General features: G+C 34.2%; 1 long non-coding RNA gene and 1 other non-coding gene across 2 annotated transcripts in view; both read right to left on the bottom strand.

The window, feature by feature from the left end:
* LOC135211641 (uncharacterized) overlaps window positions 1–20,000 on the bottom strand; it is a 97,262-nt gene that overhangs the window by 25,867 nt on the left and 51,395 nt on the right. The window lies entirely within an intron of this gene.
* On the bottom strand, window positions 9,490–9,562 carry Trnar-ucu (transfer RNA arginine (anticodon UCU)). The gene has a single exon. It is a non-coding gene; the product is annotated as a tRNA-Arg (tRNA).

Here is a 20,000-nt window from a genome sequence, read left to right as displayed (position 1 = left end):
GCACAAGTTCTTTACAAAGCAGATAAAATCACTGATCATAAAAGGCGCATATTTCCCGAAAAAAATACGGTACGATTTTCTTCTAAAAATGTATTATTATGGGAGTGATAAGTCAAAATTTCAAATTTTTTTATAACGCCTGTTAATGTGCCATTGTCTGCACTTTTGGATTTTTACTTACTTTCAGATAAATACAAGATTGTTGGGTAGGCCTATTCTTTTGAGTAAGTTTGTATGATCTTCATATGCATGGATACTATCCAAATCTTACTCATGCACGCTTTATTTTAATCTTCATTGCATTAGATGCTAAATACTTCGTCATACGGAGATATATATATATAATATATATATATATATATATATATATATATATATATATACATATATATCTCCATACGCCATTTATTCCCTTGGAAGGGTTGGGACTGAAAGATTACAGCCTGCAGCTTCTCAATAACTATTCAAGGATGAGGTTACTGGTTCCACGCCCTTTAAATTGACTCCAGCAGGCACTCATACTCATTCACAACTGGGCTGACAGGTGGGCAGTGGGCAGGGAGCGAGCTATGGCCCTAGCAATCATTAACATGCGCTGCATCCCGTAGCCACGGCACCTTCTGGGCTAATTGTGTGCGCCTGTTTGTAAGCATGCATTAACTTAGTCTAATACCATTACTGTGAAGACTTCATATGATTATACTTTTTTTTCCTTTTGAAGGTTCAGTTCAATACGATTTACGCAAGGCATCGCACATATCTCTTGCAGTATTAATTTTAGTTCTAATTGGCAGAATGCAAAACTAAATCTAAATACTATAGAATTAAAAAACGAGTAGACAATAAGCAAAATTTAAACAACATGCTGTGATAAACTCCACACTAGATTCCATATAAGAGAAAAGTGTTAAAAAGAGGTTATTCTAATTATGGGTAGATAACTAAGCACAAATAGACGGAGTATGTATGAATATGTAGGAAAATAGAGCAAAATAGAATCATGATAGTGTTTATTTCTTTCTTACAAATGAGATGGAATAGAAGAGTAACTTTAATCTTTATTTCTGAACATAAGTCTGGAATGGCAGGTAAAGCCTGCGTGCAGGAGCAGATCGTTTTGCGATGGAATATTGGAGAGTAAATATATATATATATATATATATATATATATATTATATATATATATATATATATATATATATATATATATATATATATATATATATATATATATATATATATATATATATATTATATATATATCCTTATAGTGATTGTCACTAGTATGGAAAAAATAGCATTATCGTTTGATGAGCTATACTTTGAAAATAGCATAGCCTCTTCCAGGAGTGCATTTCCAACAACAAATAATAAAACCAATGACAATAATTAGCAGTAGTGGTAAGAGCACGTAATGGCGGACAAATACATTCCCAGGCAGAGCGTCCCTGGCTTAAAGAACAAAAGAAGCCCAGTCTTCATTTGCGCCCGTAACCGAGGGCGCAGTACTACAAGTAACAGCCGCATTACCTCGTGTTAAACCTGTCGGTCGAGGCCGAGAGGCAGAGGTTGGGGGAGGACGAGGAGGAGGAGGAGGAGGAGGTATCCCAGAGGCTATTGTCTCCCGAAAATTCAGGCGGGGCCACCCGCTGATCAACCGGGGCCCCCAGGGCGCGGTTGGGGCTGGAACGCCCAACTTCATGGAACCTTAAAAGGAATCTCTCTTTACCGCTGGAATTCGAGACCCAAAGGGAGGGACGGAGGTGCTGGACGACGCTCGGTCTCTTTCTCTCTCCTCTGTCTTTCCGTCTGTCTGTCCGTCTGTCTATCCGTCTCTTTCCTCTCCTTTTTGTTCCTTCGCGTTTTCTGTTTCTTTAATATACGTGGATACTATATATATACTTGCACACACACACGCATATATAATATATAATATATATATATCTATATATATACATATATATATATATATATATATGTGTGTGTGTGTATGTGTGTGTGTGTGTGTCGTGTGTGTGTGTGCGTGTGTGTGTGTTTGTGTGTGAATAACAAGCGTTGCCAAATTACCTATGCAAATTCAGTGTGATATATATATATATATATATATATATATATATATATATATATATATTATATGTGTGTGTAGATATATATTATATATATATATATATATATATATATATATTATAAAATATATAGATATATATATATATATATATATATATATATAGATAGATAGACAGATAGATAAAATACAAGTGTAAATAAACTTAAAACCATAATCGACCTTCACATCCGAACGAAAACACGCACACACACACACACACACACACACGCATCATAAGACTTAATCTCCCTCATTATAGCCCGTAAAGAACACATCTCAACCATCCTGAAATGCCTTTTAAAAAAACACTGCCTTTTTTCGGGACTAAAAAAAAAAATGGACCGGCCAAAAAAATGCTGGGGTGTAATCATCACGCGGTCTCTTTGATCCTTTAAGTCGGTCGTGCAAGATTGGGGCTTAAATTTCAAACTTAATTATATTATGCTTTACATAGGCAAGATATGAGAAACACCCTAGACCTGGATGTTTCCTTTTTTTTAAGTTGTTTCCTAATTCGCACATCAATATTTTTTTTTCGGGTGAAATTCTCGCACCTAATCGCTAATAAGGCAACTAATAAGCAGGTTCACCTAGATTCGTTTAGTTGGTATAGGAGGAACTACAGTTTTTCTTGGTATTTGCCAAGTTGTTATAACTGACAACTAACCTTTACAGAGTTTTGTATATTTTTTTTTTTCATTTACCGACCTTTCAACTTAAGTAACCCTCGTATGTTGATATGCTTCTTCTGTGAAATGTCTTGATTTATTTTAGATCCCTGCTGTTGGAATGATGCTTTCTGGAGTATCCGTTTCAAGTTTAGAAATAAGGCGATTTTCAAGCAGAGCGCTTGGACATGGAAAGGACAAAGAAGTTATAAACACGGAGTCTCTTTTTAATTAATTTGTGGGTTTTTTATGAGATGAAGCTTTGAAGAAATTATGCTATCAATTATTTCATCTGCTAGGACCTTTTCCAGTTTTATACAAATAAGTTTTAGAAAATTTACGAAAGGTTTCAATCAAGCTTAAAAACAATGGTAAGGAGAGAAAAAGAGATGACCTGAAGGAGTTCATTAACGAAAAGAAGAGGAGAGAAGATCTATTCAAAAGCAAATGCTCATTTGATTTAGAATATAAGACTGAAGAAAAGCCATTATTACAGTGAATCCCCCAGAAAGATATAAAGCTGAAGGAAAAACAGAAATAACATCGTTCAACCTAAGAGTAGCGAGACAACTTTGAAATAAAAGTCAAATCATAACATCTGTGAACTAAGAGCTCGCAAGATATTTCATCAAGAGCTTTTCATGTCGTAATTAGATAAAGGCTCTTCCTATGGCTTTCAGAGGAATCGCTTTGCAAGCTTCACTGTAAATTTTCCTAAAGTTGTTTTATTTTGCAAATGTGGCATTTTAACAAACTGATGTATTACACAGTTCAGTTTGGAAATAACATGAAATTTTGAGAGAGAGAGAGAGAGAGAGAGAGAGAGAGAGAGAGAGAGAGAGAGAGAGAGAGAGTCAATATAAGGAAAAAGTCTGACTTTCGCCAGATTACAGGTTACTGAAAATTCGAATGACCACAAAGATGAACTGCTATCTGCAATGCACCCACTTTAAGGATAAAGGCGTAATACAAATAACTGCAATAATAATACATAAAACCAATAGCCGCTGCCTCTCCGAAGAAAACTAAAAAAACAAAAAATAAAAATAGAAATAAAAGCAGAAAGAGCTACAGAAGCCTTGTGCCTTGCGACACAGAGTCGTGCCGATCTAAATCCCGCGTCTCTTCCGGCAGGTTCACGTCCTATACAACGGCTCACGGGAAGTGTCGCATTTAGCCACTTTAAAACTCTGCGACAACAACGGCTACCGTGAACATTGTGTCTTTGATCATTTTCGCTCTGTCACTTGACGTGATGTCAGGGCACTTTTGATCGAGGTATTTGCAAACATTACGAGAAAGGGGTGGCCCTTGATGGACACAAGTCCGATCTACTAGGTGTCCCGCTATTATTATTATTATTATTATTATTCCAAGAAAATTCATAATCACATGAGTCAATAAAATGGGCAAGTAAATTCCAAGCAATATGCCTGTTTGATTTATATATTATAAATACAAAATCAAACAGGCATACTACTGTGGATTTAATTTCAAATTATTATATTTATTATTATTATTTTTTCACTAGACTTTTATTAGTCCAGTAGGTACTTAATTCAGAAAACTATAACCGGTTACGAAAGTTTTGCTAGCTAACAAATTAGATAAATTTCATTCGCCTGCATGTAAATTAAATGCAATAAATGTTCAAAGGATTTCATCTAAAAATAAAGACCAATGTATATATTTCCAAATAATGGCCTTTGTTTGTGTTATTTTCTATAATTAATTTCATGCTCTCTGAGCTTCGGTAAAGACGATGCAACCATTTTTATAATTTTTAAAATATTTTTTATTATTTTATTCAGTTACTTTGACTCTCATCAATTTTTCATCAATTTTTTGTCAATAGTTAAAGGGTGTTTGCAGGGTCCCTTCAGACTCTAACTGCACCCACTTTTAGCTATATATTTTACTTACATTCTTGTTTCTGCTCGTCCTTGTTGCTGTCCAACCTCTCTCCGATAAGTTGTTTATCTTCCAAAAATAGGTTGGTCCTGTCTACATGTTTTGTCTCCTGTACCGTTAGGAAAGTGATTGCATGTTCCCATTGTTCCATTGTTTGCCTGCTAACTCATTTCGATGAGTTTTTCGATAAAATTGCTCAAAACAGAACAATCGAAATCAAGCTAATGTTTTCCAAACGACAGAAGTCGCATATGATACTGTATGCTCTTCAGAATCTTTCAGTGGAAAACTTAGAAAAACTATGCGTATTTCTCAAAAACTAAACTCTGACGGGACGTGCAAAAGTTTTCACAATGTTAGCCCGATAGAAATTTGAAAATCATATATATATATATATATATATATATATATATATATATATATATATATATATATATATATATATATATGTGTGTGTGTGTGTGTGTGTGTGTGTGTGTATGTATGTGTGTGTGCATAATGATATATTTGGATAAAGATTTTTAATACAAAAACGTACATTTTGCATAATGGGTGTGAAAGAAAGTGTAGATAAGAAATTCAAACAAGGTTGTGACACTAATTCCATTTCAAATACAAAACTTCATAATGTTAAGAACTGATTAATCGATGAAAAACATCCGAACGAAGGAAACATGTTTTCAAAAGTGGACTTAGAAAAAAAAAAACTTTTATAGAAAATTTTAATAATTTAGATAGCGCATTTTGATACATAAATGCCGAAAACACATGACGCAATCACTCTTGATGTGACTAACGCGTGACGTAATATTCCCATACTCGTAGGAAGTGAAGGTACCGCTAAACATCTTGGGAAGCCATTAACATTGGGCTGAGCTGACATTTAGATCTGCCCAAGACTCATCTGCCTCCCTCTTTATACTACTACCTTTTATATTTGCCTCTCTTTCACTCAACCTGGGAATTGCCTTCTTTTTTGCGCAGTAAAATTCAGCATTATGATTTCTTCACATCAAAATGGTTAATTAATGTAAATTATGCTTGTATAATTAACCGCTTTCAAAGACAGATTGTCCCATTACCGAAAGGGTACGTAAGTCGAAACTACTGGTAACATGATTATTACTAACAACAACAGTATAACTAGTGCTAGTACTACTGCTATTGAGAAGAAGAAGAAGAAGATGAAGAAGAAGAAGAAGGAGAAGAAAATAACCTTTATCAACTACAGTAAAAAAAACACTCCCATCATTACCATACGCAAAAAAAAAACATGCTGTTTCTTTACGTGTACCGCACACACGGGCTTAAACAAGAGGACACAAAAAGGTCTGTCCATTATCCTTTGAATGGCAGTATTCATGCTTACGTTCCCCAAGGGGAAATCCAACATCGTGCAACTTTAGAAACTGCATTCTTGAGGAGACTGAACATCATCTTTATTTTCACTGCCATTTGAAACACACAACTAAACTTAATGATCAATCAAATCATGAATTTTCTCGCGTTTGGAATCTGTATTTCGTATATGATCGTGAATTTATGTAAAGTGTACAACTTGGAATTATTATTTATAATGTGACGTAATCCTGGATTCCATTCGTTAAAGAACATTTCTAATGTATACATATATGAATTCTACATTTCGGAAGATGAATTCATAGTGCATGCTCATAGCCTATATTCTTTTTTTTAAAGAAGGATACCTGAATGCAGGTGGTGTCCCGTATTCTTGGTGGAAAATGCATGGGCTATTTGAAACATTTTTTCCATCTAAATCTGACAACTAAAATAGTTGTATTGCCCATGTGCTTTGCAATAAAACGTTTAGGTGATACTTATATGGTTGCTATATACTTTGGGAGGAAATGTATGTTGATACTTGGATGATAAACTAACTTAAGTTTGCATCCTTTAAAAAAAATTAGCATATACATATATAATACATATGTATATGCGTGTGTGTGTGTTTATATGATAATACATATATATATATATCTATATAGTCTATACATACATTTATATATCCTATATATATATATCTATATATATATATATAGCATCCGATCTCACAAGAAAAAATCTATAATTGACCCACGCCTGATCTTTACGATCTATGAACAAAGTGTCAGGAACTCGAACATATTGGATCCTGCACATTTCATAAAGAGTTAATAACCCCTAAATACTCTCATTATCTTCTTATTATATTCTCAGTCTAATACGCATTTTTCCTCTCATTGTGAATTATTCGGGCACCTCCTAACCCCGAGGTCTCTTCAGATTTGTGTGATTAAACTTACAAGCATTGCAATTTATTCATAGTTTCCTTCATGGGCTTGCTTTAGGCATGTGTGAATGATTGAGTGGTGCTGCGTATGAGGAGGCGCCCCCTCCCCCTTTCTCTCTCTCTCTCTCTCTCTCTCTCTCTTTGTTTATTCAGTCAGTCGGTTTGAAGTACATGGAGCATTTTGATGAAAATATATTTTAACTGACATTTACAGCTTGCATTAAATCTTTTTATTAGGGTATTTACGAACACCTGATAATACGTAGTTTATTCATAGGTCGGTGTGTATTGTATGTGATACGCATATACGTATACATGTCTGGTTTTAGGTACATGTATTTCTGCTAATAAACATCAGATAGGTTTTGCATAGGACCATGTCTGCGTAAACTAAGCCTAAATAATCTCTCTCTCTCTCTCTCTCTCTCTCTCTCTCTCTCTCTCTCTCTCTCTCTCTCTCTCTCTCTCTCTCTCTCACACACACACACACACACACAAATGAAGAATTTATGACAAGTATGATGAGTTGACCAAATTGACCAAAATGTATGTTATTTACAACAAAGAATTTATGTCAGGTAATGCAGTTGGAACCCAAAGTATGAATATTTGCATTCTAATTATACATATACATGCATGAGTAGATAACAAGAAAAACTAAACGAGGTGACAGAAACTCATGTATATACATACATACATATATATATATATATATATATATATATATATATATATATATATATATATATATATATAGGAGTGTGTGTGTGTGTATTGTGTGTGTGCGTGTGTGTGAGTGTAAGTTCATTTTCACTCCATTTCAAATCAAGGATAATTGAGATCTCAAATGCGTAATGGAAGATTTCTCTTTCATTATCGAGTGAACTGAGAAGAAAAAAATAATGAAATAAGTTTCGACGAAAAACAATAATTATAATTATCGGTTACGTCAAGGCTGCACGATGCATCGAGTCAGACAGGTAATTACTAGGACTACCTCATCTGGGAAAGATTAGGATAACCCCCTCCACCTCCCCACCCTGTGACCTCTAGCCGCTCACCTGGGTCACCCCCTACGGGGGTAACCTACCCTTACAGGCCTTGCAAGACTTAAGAAGACTTATAATACCAGCTGTAACCTTCACTTGCAGATCTAAGCACAACACCTCAAGTATATGACGTCTTCACAACCCCTACCTTTGCACCAGGGCAACAACACTCGCTCACAACCACTATATTAGCCCATCCCACCACAAGCCAACAATATACAACAATATCCTTAATACTCACCCACAACCCAGAAACATCCAGTCGCTCGTGATGCCCACAACACCAACTCACAACCACACAACACCAACCCACAACATCAACCCACAACCCTACAACACGCCTACCACATTCACACTTCTCACCCAACACACCCCGCTCCAGATACCTTGGGACGTATAATAAAATTGTTCTCGATTGTTATAGTCAAAGATAGTCTTTTAACATCCATCCTCTATGAATTATAGATGTGCCAGAGTATCGGTATCGTATCGGTATCGGTGTTAGCGGCTAATTTTTTTTAGATACCGGTACTCGGTATTGGTATCGGTAAACATTGCCAAATAATTTTGTATCTAAGTTGTCGAGTAACAATGAAACTTAAAATGGTTAATTTCTGTTTAATAGTGATAACTTTTAAAGCCCCAAACACTAACTATCCTAATGTTTATAATTCATATAGTAACAATACAACATTGTAGAAAACAATCTGCACTGCAAGAGAGCAGAAATCTGATAGACAATGGTTAATGGAAATATCCAGAAAGGGCTAACTGAAAAGTATCAGTAACTGGTATCGTCACCGGTTTTTCAATGAGTATCGGTATCGGTACCGGTATCGGCCAAAATTTTGGTATCGGACCACCTCTAATATGAACGATTCTTGTCGTCTAGGGTGCTTGTTACAATTGTTGTTGATTTTATCGAGAGATTATTTCAAACGTCATTTTAAGGTAGGTTACTTTTTTTATGATTGCTCTCTCTCTCTCTCTCTCTCTCTCTCTCTCTCTCTCTCTCTCAGCAAATTACTAATCTATTATACAGAAAAGACAGGTTATTTTTCAAGATTCTGGGGGAGATAATATGCTATGTACTTTTTTCATCACTTTATTACTATAATATTAATTGTCCGGTAAATAGATTATTATTTGCAGTAGCATTATACAGATCACTTCGTCTGAAGAGGCGAAAAAGTCAGTTTGGGAAATCTATATATCATGAACATAATTTATTATTATTCTTGAAGGATTATGCTCACCTATACCTGCCAGTATTTCCCATATGAATCAGCGCTTAAAGAATAATAGTATATATATTTTTTGTTAAGGACAATGTTAAGCGAATCATGTTCGTTTATCAAGCTCCTCCAGTTCATTAGCTTTACCTATATTAATAAACAAGTTCTGTACGCCTTTGAGTAAACAATTTCAGGTATACAATAATTGAATAAAGTATCATAAATTTCGCATCCTCAGCGGGATTCGAACCCGCGGCCTCTGGATTAGAAGTCCAGCGCGCTATCCACTGCGCCATGAGGACCTATTGCATTTGACGAAAATAATTAAATCAATATCGCCTATATTTATTAGCCCTATTTTGTTAAATAAATATTTATTAGTAATAATGTTGTTTTGTATACGTGTTACATAAGAATTTTTATAACAATTGTACACATGCATATATATATATATATATATATATATATAGTATATATATATATATATATATATATATATATATATTGTGTGTGTGTATTTAAAGACGCTCTACATTCAAGTAGATGAATCCATGCATATCATAACAATGTGATACACGCATAGTAGCAAAAAAATACGTCATAACCGGCCAATACAATTTTCTTTAATGTTAGAGCATTAGAAACTGAAATAAGAAAAGTACCCTTGCTCCTTGAAGGGGAAATTGTCTTATGCGGTCTGACACAAAATTCTTATGTTTAATTATAATGGCCACTGTCACCGTGACACAGATTAGAGAAACAAACAAAAAAGAACATAGTTCAGATATCACTTGACAACTTGCAGTAAGCTTGAGGGGCGGAAGGAGCCTAGCTTGATGTAATGTAGATGTACTCTCTATAAATAAGGTTATCTATAATTCGTAAGATTGATCTCATCTACAGAATAGAACCTTACAGATTACGAGGGTAAATAAGTTCTCTTTAACTATGGAGTAGCTTTTTTTTTTTAATTATTTCTGTAAAAATATGTGTTGTATAGCTTTCTTTCATTTAAGGACCTCTTATACATAATTATACGTAGGCCTTTTGAAGTTTATGTACTGACACGCATATAATTATATCAAATATTCCAGAAAACACTTCAAAGCTCATGTACGAGCAATTTTTCTTTATACTGGCCACAATATACTGGCTCTTGTTATCCGTCTATTTCATCTATCAATTCACTGATATTTCTTTACTAAGAACAACTATGCATTAGAAGTGACAAGAATGGCATTAGAAAATGATGCAGTTAAACATATTGTGGGTAACAAGTTTTCATATGTCTCATAAGAGGGTTTTTTTTTTTATCTTAAGTTTTTTTTTCTTCTTCTTTTTTTTTTTTTTTGACCAAAGAACAGGTCGGTTTTTATGCGTTTTCGAACTCGTTCATTACTATTTAACAGAGGTTACTGAAACTGGAAACAAACTATTTTAAGGCCAAATGGATTCCATAATATTTTTCCGTTTACTCTATGAGCTGCAACGACAAGAGTTCCTTGAAGGAAACACAAAATTATTAGTACAGAACTTTACTACAAATATCGATAACAAGACTAAGCCGTCACTGTTTTCATAAGTTGTATATCAATAGAGATCTTTCACATTCACAACTGATCGCTGATCCCCTTTACTTGCCGAGAGCAAACGGATTCGCTAAACAACAGCACCAATATGCAATAAAGTGCTTCGCTGTCGAACTTCTCAGTTCCAGAGTTCCTTTATTCCTCACACCGTTGGACTGGAACAGCCCCCAAAGGATGGCACGTAGTTGGAACTTCAGAAGTTCAAGCGAAAATGCATATGCATTAATACCCTAATACTATTCTTCTTGCATTCTAATACATGTTTATTTCTATTTATCGATTTACTATCTATTTTATTTTTTGATAAGGGGGATCTCTTCTTTCTATATTTCCTTTCACTTCCTCTTACTTCTTCCTAATGAACACCATATTCTTTGTAAGCTTGAATTTCAAGTCAATGGTATACCCTGTGGGCTTGTTCCATATTAAGTTTCATCTACTGAATGATAATGATAATAAAATTATAAAACAATGAAGTGACAGGTGATGCATTACGCCAGGACATAAAAACGCGTTAAAGGCGCCTGATGACTGTGATCGTGGTGTACGGAGTACAAGGAGATTCAAATCAAGATTGCGGTGGATGACATGCTCGGATTCAGTTCCTGAGTTAGGGTGTTCGAATCTTGTCGTGAATGTGTAAGATACATTTAGCTTGCTTGCCTTCGCGAAGAATAAGACATAGATTTGAGTACCCTCGATTTTCTTAAGAATACGAAGACAAGCGTATATATGTACCAGGGAAATCAATAGATTGATGCTGGTAGTAGTGTGGATGTAATTATAAAATCCAATGTTCGTTTTGAATATTCATGTAACACTCATATATTTCGTAAGTACGATAATCTCCACATAAATGCGCATCTTTGCATGCATCACGACATATATAATTTCTGCTTTTATATATATGTGTGCTACATATGAATATAAAAATCTTGAAAATGGAACTAAATCTCAAAAACGCGTATTCGACATACATGTTTTGTTCCGTGATCTGATAATGAAAGATCATATCAAGTCAAAACTAGTTTTCATCCCAAGACATAAAGAAAAAGAAAAACCTTCCTCCTATTGCGTTATCATAAACCATTTTCTTCTCGAGCTATGGCAGTCGCATCATAAAATACTTCCTCGGGTAAGGAATAAGATATGTCCTAACTCTAGCATTATCTCTTTAGGTTATAAGAGGAGCACATGTAATTTCTTTTCTGTATACACAAGAACAAGAAGAGGTTTTATCTAAGCTTATGAAAGGAACATAAAGAAATTTCCTTTTCGTCCCTGCGAGAACCATAAAGTATATGCTCCGTGGGTTGACAGTTGAATTTCCAGAACAAAATCACACTTTTGAAATTACCAGTCGCAGATGAACACGCAATCTAAAAAAATCAAAGCAACATAGAAATTTACAGTTTCTCATCGTCTTTAGCGAAGCTATTTAGCTATCGAAATCGAGTATTTGCGCCGGGTAAGTCCAAAAATGGTTACTTTATGTAGCTAAGTTGATTTTCACTTTCAATAATATCAACTTTATGTAGTTAAGTTGATTCTTCATTTTAAATAATATTAACTTACGTAGCCAAGTTGATTCTTCACTTTCAATAATACATTATTAACTTTATGTAGCTAAGTAGATTCTTCACTTTCAATAATATTAACTTTATGTAGCTAAGTAGATTCTTCACTTTCAATAATATTAACTTTATGTAGCTAAGTTGATTCTTCACTTTCAATAATATTAACTTTATGTAGCTAAGTTGATTCTTCACTTTCAATAACATTAACTTTATGTAGCTAAGTAGATTCTTCACTTTCAATAATATTAACTTTATGTAGGTAAGTAGATTCTTCACTTTCAATAATATTAACTTTGTGTAGCTAAGTTGACTCTTCACTTTCAATAACATTAACTTTATGTAGCTAAGTAGATTCTTCACTTTCAATAATATTAACTTTGTGTAGCTAAGTTGACTCTTCACTTTCAATAATATTAATTTTATGTAGCTAAGTAGATTCTTCACTTTCAATAATATTTACTTTAAGTAGATTCTTCACTTTCAATAATATTAACTTTATGTAGCTAAGTTGATTCTTCACTTTCAATAATATTAACTTTATGTAGCTAAGTAGATTCTTCACTTTCAATAACATTAACTTTATGTAGCTAAGTTGAATCTTCATTTTCAATATCATTAACTTTATGTAGCTAAGTTGATTCTTCACTTTCAATAATATTAACTTTATGTAGCTAAGTAGATTCTTCACTTTCAATAATATTAACTTTATGTAGCTAAGTAGAATCTTCACTTTCAATAACATTAACTTTATGTAGCTAAGTTGAATCTTCACTTTCAATAACATTAATTTTATGCAGCTAAGTTGATTCTTCACTTTCAATAACATTAACTTTATGTTGCTAAGTTAATTCTTCAATTTCAATAATACTAACTTTACGTAGCTAAGTTGATTCTTCACTTTAAATAATATCAACTTTATGTAGCTAATTTGAATGTTTACTTTCAATAACACTACCACATTCTAAAGTGATGTGAATGGAGTGTCATGGACGTCACAAACAAAATTAAGTTCTTCAAACAACCCGCCATAAAAGAAAAAAAAAATTGTTATTGCCTTCAGTCCATCAGATAGTAGGTCTCTGTAGCCTGTTTTCCTTTCAGTTGTTCTGTGCGTAACCAAAAACATGAAAGCAATAATGATGAATGAAAGGGAAAGTCTTATTAAAGAGTTTTGGATACAAGAGCATAATGTTCAGTGTATCACTACACAAATAGAAGTGACTTGACAAGAGAGCAGCTTATATGTCTAATGTCACTGCGTCAAGAATGTGAAGGTTTTTCTTTTCACATATCAGGGGGAGACCATAGCAAAAGTTACCCTCTGGCTATAGCAAAAGATATATAATTTTCTCTGCAGGTTATATGGAAAGTCTACGTCATTTTCTTTTCAGGTCATTCGATGGACATAAACAACCTTCCTCTCAAATTACACTGGGAACATTATTCTTACGTTGTACGATGATCATAAACAATTTTATTTTTTATATTATCTGTGCCTTGCGAGATGCATAAGGAATGTTCTCCTCAGGTTGTAAAATGAGTTTCATCATAAATAATATAACAATCTCCTTTTCAAGATGTGCGAAAAACATCAAGAATTTTATTGTCAAATAATGCGAGGCACATTAAGATTTTGTTTCCTTTTGAAATGAGAAGTATATCAGATTTCTATATGGGTTTTTATATAACAATAAACTTAATCCTGGAGCATAATTCATTTCCATCCACACAATAGCCATAAAAAGAAAGTAAAGAACTTTCTTCCTTATGACACAGAATTAAAATAATAAGAGAGAGAGAGAGAGAGAGAGAGAGAGAGAGAGAGAGAGAGAGAGAGAGAGAGAGAGAGAGAAAGCCTTATGAACGGTTATATGAAAATCATAAAGCACACACACACACACACAGAGAGAGAGAGAGAGAGAGAGAGAGAGAGAGAGAGAGAGAGAGAGAGAGAGAATTATGAATGGTTTCACATTATTGGGGACGAAGATTACCTTGCCGAGGCCCTCCCGTTTTGATGGTACACATTTTCAAGAGAAATATTATTATTGATAATATTCAGAGGATGAACCCCATTCATATAGAACGAGCCCACAGGGGCCACTGACTAGAAATTCAAACTTCCAAAGAATATGGTGTTCATCAGAAAGAAGTAACAGAAGGTAATGGGAAGTAGAGGAAGAAGAGATCACTTATCCAAAAAAAAAGTTAACAAATAAATAAATCAATAAATAAGTAAAACATGTCTGTAAATTATCAAAATACAAGAACTGTCGTAGGGTAGTAATGCCTTGCATCTTTGCTTGAACCTCTGGAGTTCCAGTTGCACGATATCCACAAGGAGACTACTCCAGAGTCCCATGATGTGAGGAATAAAGAACCTCTGGAACTGAGAAGTTCGTCACCCAGATGTTGTAACGCCAAATATAATACACAATCAATCAATCAGCGAGGAGGAACATTTACTGCACTCACTTTCGAGCGCTGTCTTCCTTCCTCTCTCTTTCTCTCCACCCTAACTGCGACATACAATAGTCTACTAACAGCTACATACATAATTTGATGATGAAGTCAACTAGGGCATGCCTGCTTTTAAGGAACACGCCAATTTGTTCCTCATTGCCTGGGTCGTGATTCGCACATAGATCGTCCATTAGTGAGCTAGACTCACTACCACCAAGCTACGAAAGAGAGAGAGAGTTACAAGGAGTTACAAGGATCAGGATGTCTCAAAGACTTAGTAGGCCATCCGAGGAGACATCGTGTGCTCACTTATCTCTTGGAGCAGGAGAGAGAGAGAGAGAGAGAGAGAGAGAGAGAGAGAGAGAGAGAGAGAGAGATTGAAATAATGTAGATAAAAATGTTACATAGATTGAGAATCTAAGAGAGAGAGAGAGAGAGAGAGAGAGAGAGAGATTGAAATAATGTAGATAAAAATGTTACAGATATAGATCTAAGAGAGAGAGAGAGAGAGAGAGAGAGAGAGAGAGAGAGAGAGATGTGCGTGTTACAAGGAGTTACAAGGATCAGGATGTCTCAAAAACTTATTAGTGCATCCGAGGAGACATCGTGTGCTCACTTATCTCTTGGAGCAGGAGAGAGAGAGAGAGAGAGAGAGAGAAATAATGTAAATAAATATGTTACATATATAGATCTCAGAAAGAGAGAGAGAGAGAGAGAGAGAGAGAGAGAGAGAGAGAGAGAGAGAGAGACGGCGGCAAAAAAAGATAAATCGTACGCTGTCACCCTCCCGTGGTTACCATCGTTCATCATAACGTTAAAGAAACCAAACGTTTACGTCAGCACTTGAAAATTTATCATTTTTAAAACTTTCAGTAGTGATAATAATTCATAGAATATAACTCATACACGACTCGCCCTTCGCAGTGATGTAGGGAAAGTAAGAGAATATATTTGAAATTATTTTTTTTCAAATATATCTGCTTACATATTGAACGAATCTATATTCTAAGATGAGATACTTTTCTGAATCATATGAGAGAGAGAGAGAGGAGAGAGAGAGAGAGGGGGAGAGGAAGGGGGGCGCGGGTGTCTGTCTCTGTGCACACGAGACAAACAGAATGAGAATTCGTCTGTAACGAAAAGAGCTGGAGAGATGAAGTCACGGCTTGTCTTTATTTGCTATGACGTCATAACCACACCTCCACCAGAAACACATCTTTGAAAAAATCCAGAGAACGGTTCTTTAAACGGTGGCTTATTACATTTATTATTATTTATATTTTGCCAACGTCTATTTCATAACAAAATAATCCACAAATTTGCTAACGATGCTCTTACAGAATTATATGTGTTTATATTAGAATAATATATATTTAAAATATTGATGTAAAAAATAAGATATAATGTATATGTTAAGTTTCTTATACATTTTTAAAATATTCTTCTTCATTATTCAATTCTTTTAAGTACGTAGTCATTATTGGTAACGAAGCAGTTGTGTGCTAACAATTAGAGATTTTACTTCCCCGCTAGTTTCGTCGTTTAACGACTGTTGAATCATTCAAGAACTTCAAGTAAAGTAAACAGAATTTTCTTCGAGGTTTATTTGTTTGCATTCGCAGGTGTTTCCCACCTACTTAAATTTAAATCTCGTAACTTATGTTTATGTATTGTACTGCCATCATTGAATTTTTAGAGATCTTTTTATACATTATCCTGGTTTAGTTCATGACGACATATTTTTCTTATCAAGGTTTAATCCGTAGAGATTGAGTTATCAGAAGTTTAGTTTCTAGGAGTTATGTGGTCTGAATCTGTATTTGTAGAATTGTGTCTATATATATATAATATGTATGATATATATATATATATATATATATATATATATATACACATATATATATATGGATCTCGTTACATTTGCGGTAGTGATTTTTTGAGATGGGTTGTGAGAGATTCAAGACTAGGGGACATGGGGTCCAGTGCCATGGACACCGCATCTGGGTGGCATCATTAATTTTTCAACAGTGACATTATTGCGACACTGTTATGATTATAATAATAAATGTGTTTAGATTTTAGCTACTCTATTCATTGTCTCCTCGACGTTTATTTATATATTACTCCTGTTTTGAACAGATGTTAATAATGAGACAGAAACGAGTTTTGTTCATAATTATGAGGGAAAAAGAAATGCAGTTTATGTAAGTATAGAAACTTCGCAAAAATTATAAGATAAAGAGATAAAGAGATATACATTTAAAAGATATATCCTGCTTCTGGATATTATGCAGTAAATATGAGCATCATGTGACAAAGTTCACAGACAAGTATTTCATATATAAGAATATTTTACTAAATAATTGGAATACACAGTTCATCACATATATATGGATATATATATTATATTTATATATATTATATATAATATAAATATATGGGTGTATATATATATATATATTATAATTTAAACATGTATGTATGTATAGATACATAAACATACATATATATATATATATATATATATATCTATATGTATGTATTGTGATATTTATTGCTACTTTAATGAAGGCTTAGCTTAGTCTGGCTATAACGTATAGCCTGTCATCTTTTCGATTTCTCCATTACTTTTCATTTCAGAGGATAATTTCGTGATTTTTTTTTATTTTCCTTTTCTGTGTTATTAGAATAACATTATACCACTGAAAATACTGCGAAGAGCAGTCAGACCCACTACCTTGCATTATTAAATTTAAAAACTTGCTTTTTCATACGTAAAGAAAAGAAATGTCTCGTTGAACTGAATGAACTCGGCCTCATAGTTCAAAAATCTACAATTTGTTTTTCTGTCAGGTGTATCGAATTTATGATAACAAGCGATTATTGACCAGAAGCTGAGTTTTCTCATATATGCGTAAACTATCTCACCCTCACATGCACCCCTGACGCTTTTACGTAATAAAAGTTGAACAGTTGGTTTTACTTTAAAGAAAAACCTGGATAATGTCCGTATGCTGCCTCATATAGTATGACTTATTTACTTGTATGTTGGAAAATTTAGCTTACAGTAAGTAACCTAGTGCCTCATATGATGCAGTTTATATGTTTTGTTACCTATATGTTTTTTTTTTATATCCCTCACAAGCTTTCCTGCCACCCAGCAGTCGACCCAGCTGTGAAAGAGTATCAGCGTCAGCTGACGACCAGCAAAGGGCATGAGGCAAGCAACGCCATCCCTAAAAACTGGCTAAAAATTGGAGATCTCTACTTCGACAGAGGTACTATGCAAGACAGTCTAAATTCATTTCCCCAAAACCTGGCCCTCTTAGGGATCGATCTCGGTATCTCACAGATGATGCCAGATAGACAGACAAATTGATGAATAGACAGGTAGTCGTCACTGCGTGAAAATAAAAAAGACACCATCGCACCCTTGAGGCTCCGTCTAGGCTCCTTGGAAAGACTCGAAATTGTCTAACTGTAAAATGTTCGTCTTCTTTTATTTATTGTTTCTTTGGTTGTTTGTCTTTTTTTAAAAGTCTTTTCTATATAAGAGTCTCGTCTCAGATATAAATACAATCTTGCAGTTCACTGTGACAGTTTTTATTTTGGCTGCTTATTTCTTTATCCGTTTATCTTTGGATATTTTAGCCTAAATATAAAAGTCTATATATTTTACTCGACCAGTTTTCACTTATTAGTTTATTTATTTGCTGAATGACTTGTTCATTCTTTTGCATATTTAATATCTTTTGCTTCTGTAATGATTTTTCTGTTTGCGGTATATATTTATGTGTTCTTTTATCAAGTCTGTGTTATGTCACTATTCTTCCCCAAAAAAAAATACACACACACACAATATATATATATATATATATATATATATATATATATATATATATATATATATATACATATAAATGTGTGTGTTTGAATATATGTATTGAATATGAATTTATATATATACATATAAATAATCAACACACAATCACGCGTGTAACAGAAGTATATTTCTGACTCACAATTGAAAGACCTGGGTCCGATCCTGATGTGAGTCAGAAATTTATGCATATATATATATATATATATATATATATATATATTATATATATATATATATATATATATATATATATATATATATATATGTATATATATATATATATAACATAATATATAGTATATATATATATAATATATAAACTAATATATATATATATGTGTATATGTGTGTGTGTATGCGTGTGTGTGTGTGTGTGTGTGTGTGTTGAGAGAGAGAGAGTGAGTTATTTGCTCTGCCTCCTGTAATTTACTTTTTTTACCGTCCCATACTCAGTCTGATTTGAAATTTGTGCTAATTGTCCGTCCCTCTTTCCGAAGCGAAAGAAATAGACCAAGGCAAAACAAAGGAACAAAGAAAAATAGGTAAAGACGAGTGTTGCTGTTGGAGACTGTTGGAGATTGTGGTGGTGAATTTGGAGATGGAAGCTGAGGAAGAGTAGTGCAAGGAACGTTTGGTGTTGATGAAGAACTTGATGGTGACGGTGATGGTGGATGCTCGATATGGTGGAGAATGTCAGTGTTGGAGAAAGACTGACAAACAGACAGAGAGACGGGAATGCTAGAGCTTTCGCGACGGTGCAAGTGCTGTCGGTGAAATATCCTAAAATGAATAAATTAATAAATAAAACTCCTTTGAAAACCAATTTAATTTTTGTGTTGGAGATGGTGGTGGCGTAGGACTATATTACAGAGGCCGTTTTGCGATGGGCGGTCACCACCTGTTGTTCAGACCGCATCCACTCCGCCAGAACAACCTCTGACCCTGGAGGTGCCAGGGCCCCCGTCCCCCACCCTCCCATCCATACCCCCCCCCCCTACCCAACCGCCAAGTCGAATACAATGTCAGCCCTCAGTCCGCCAACCCTCCATTGCCCGTCCTCAGAATTCCTTCTCTCTCTCTCTCTCTCTCTCTCTCTCTCTCCTCTCTCTCCCCTTAATGCATTAGTCTCTGAATGCGAAAATAAGATAATAAATAGTGAGTATTTACGAACGTATCACTCTGTGTAAACCTACAACCGTATTATCTATCTATCAATCTGTCCGTCTAT

Source organism: Macrobrachium nipponense, chromosome 4 (genome assembly GCF_015104395.2).
Source record: "Macrobrachium nipponense isolate FS-2020 chromosome 4, ASM1510439v2, whole genome shotgun sequence".
Lineage (NCBI taxonomy): Eukaryota > Metazoa > Arthropoda > Malacostraca > Decapoda > Palaemonidae > Macrobrachium > Macrobrachium nipponense.
The sequence above is the reverse complement of the archived record's forward strand: the minus strand, read 5'-3'. Positions and strand labels throughout refer to the sequence as shown.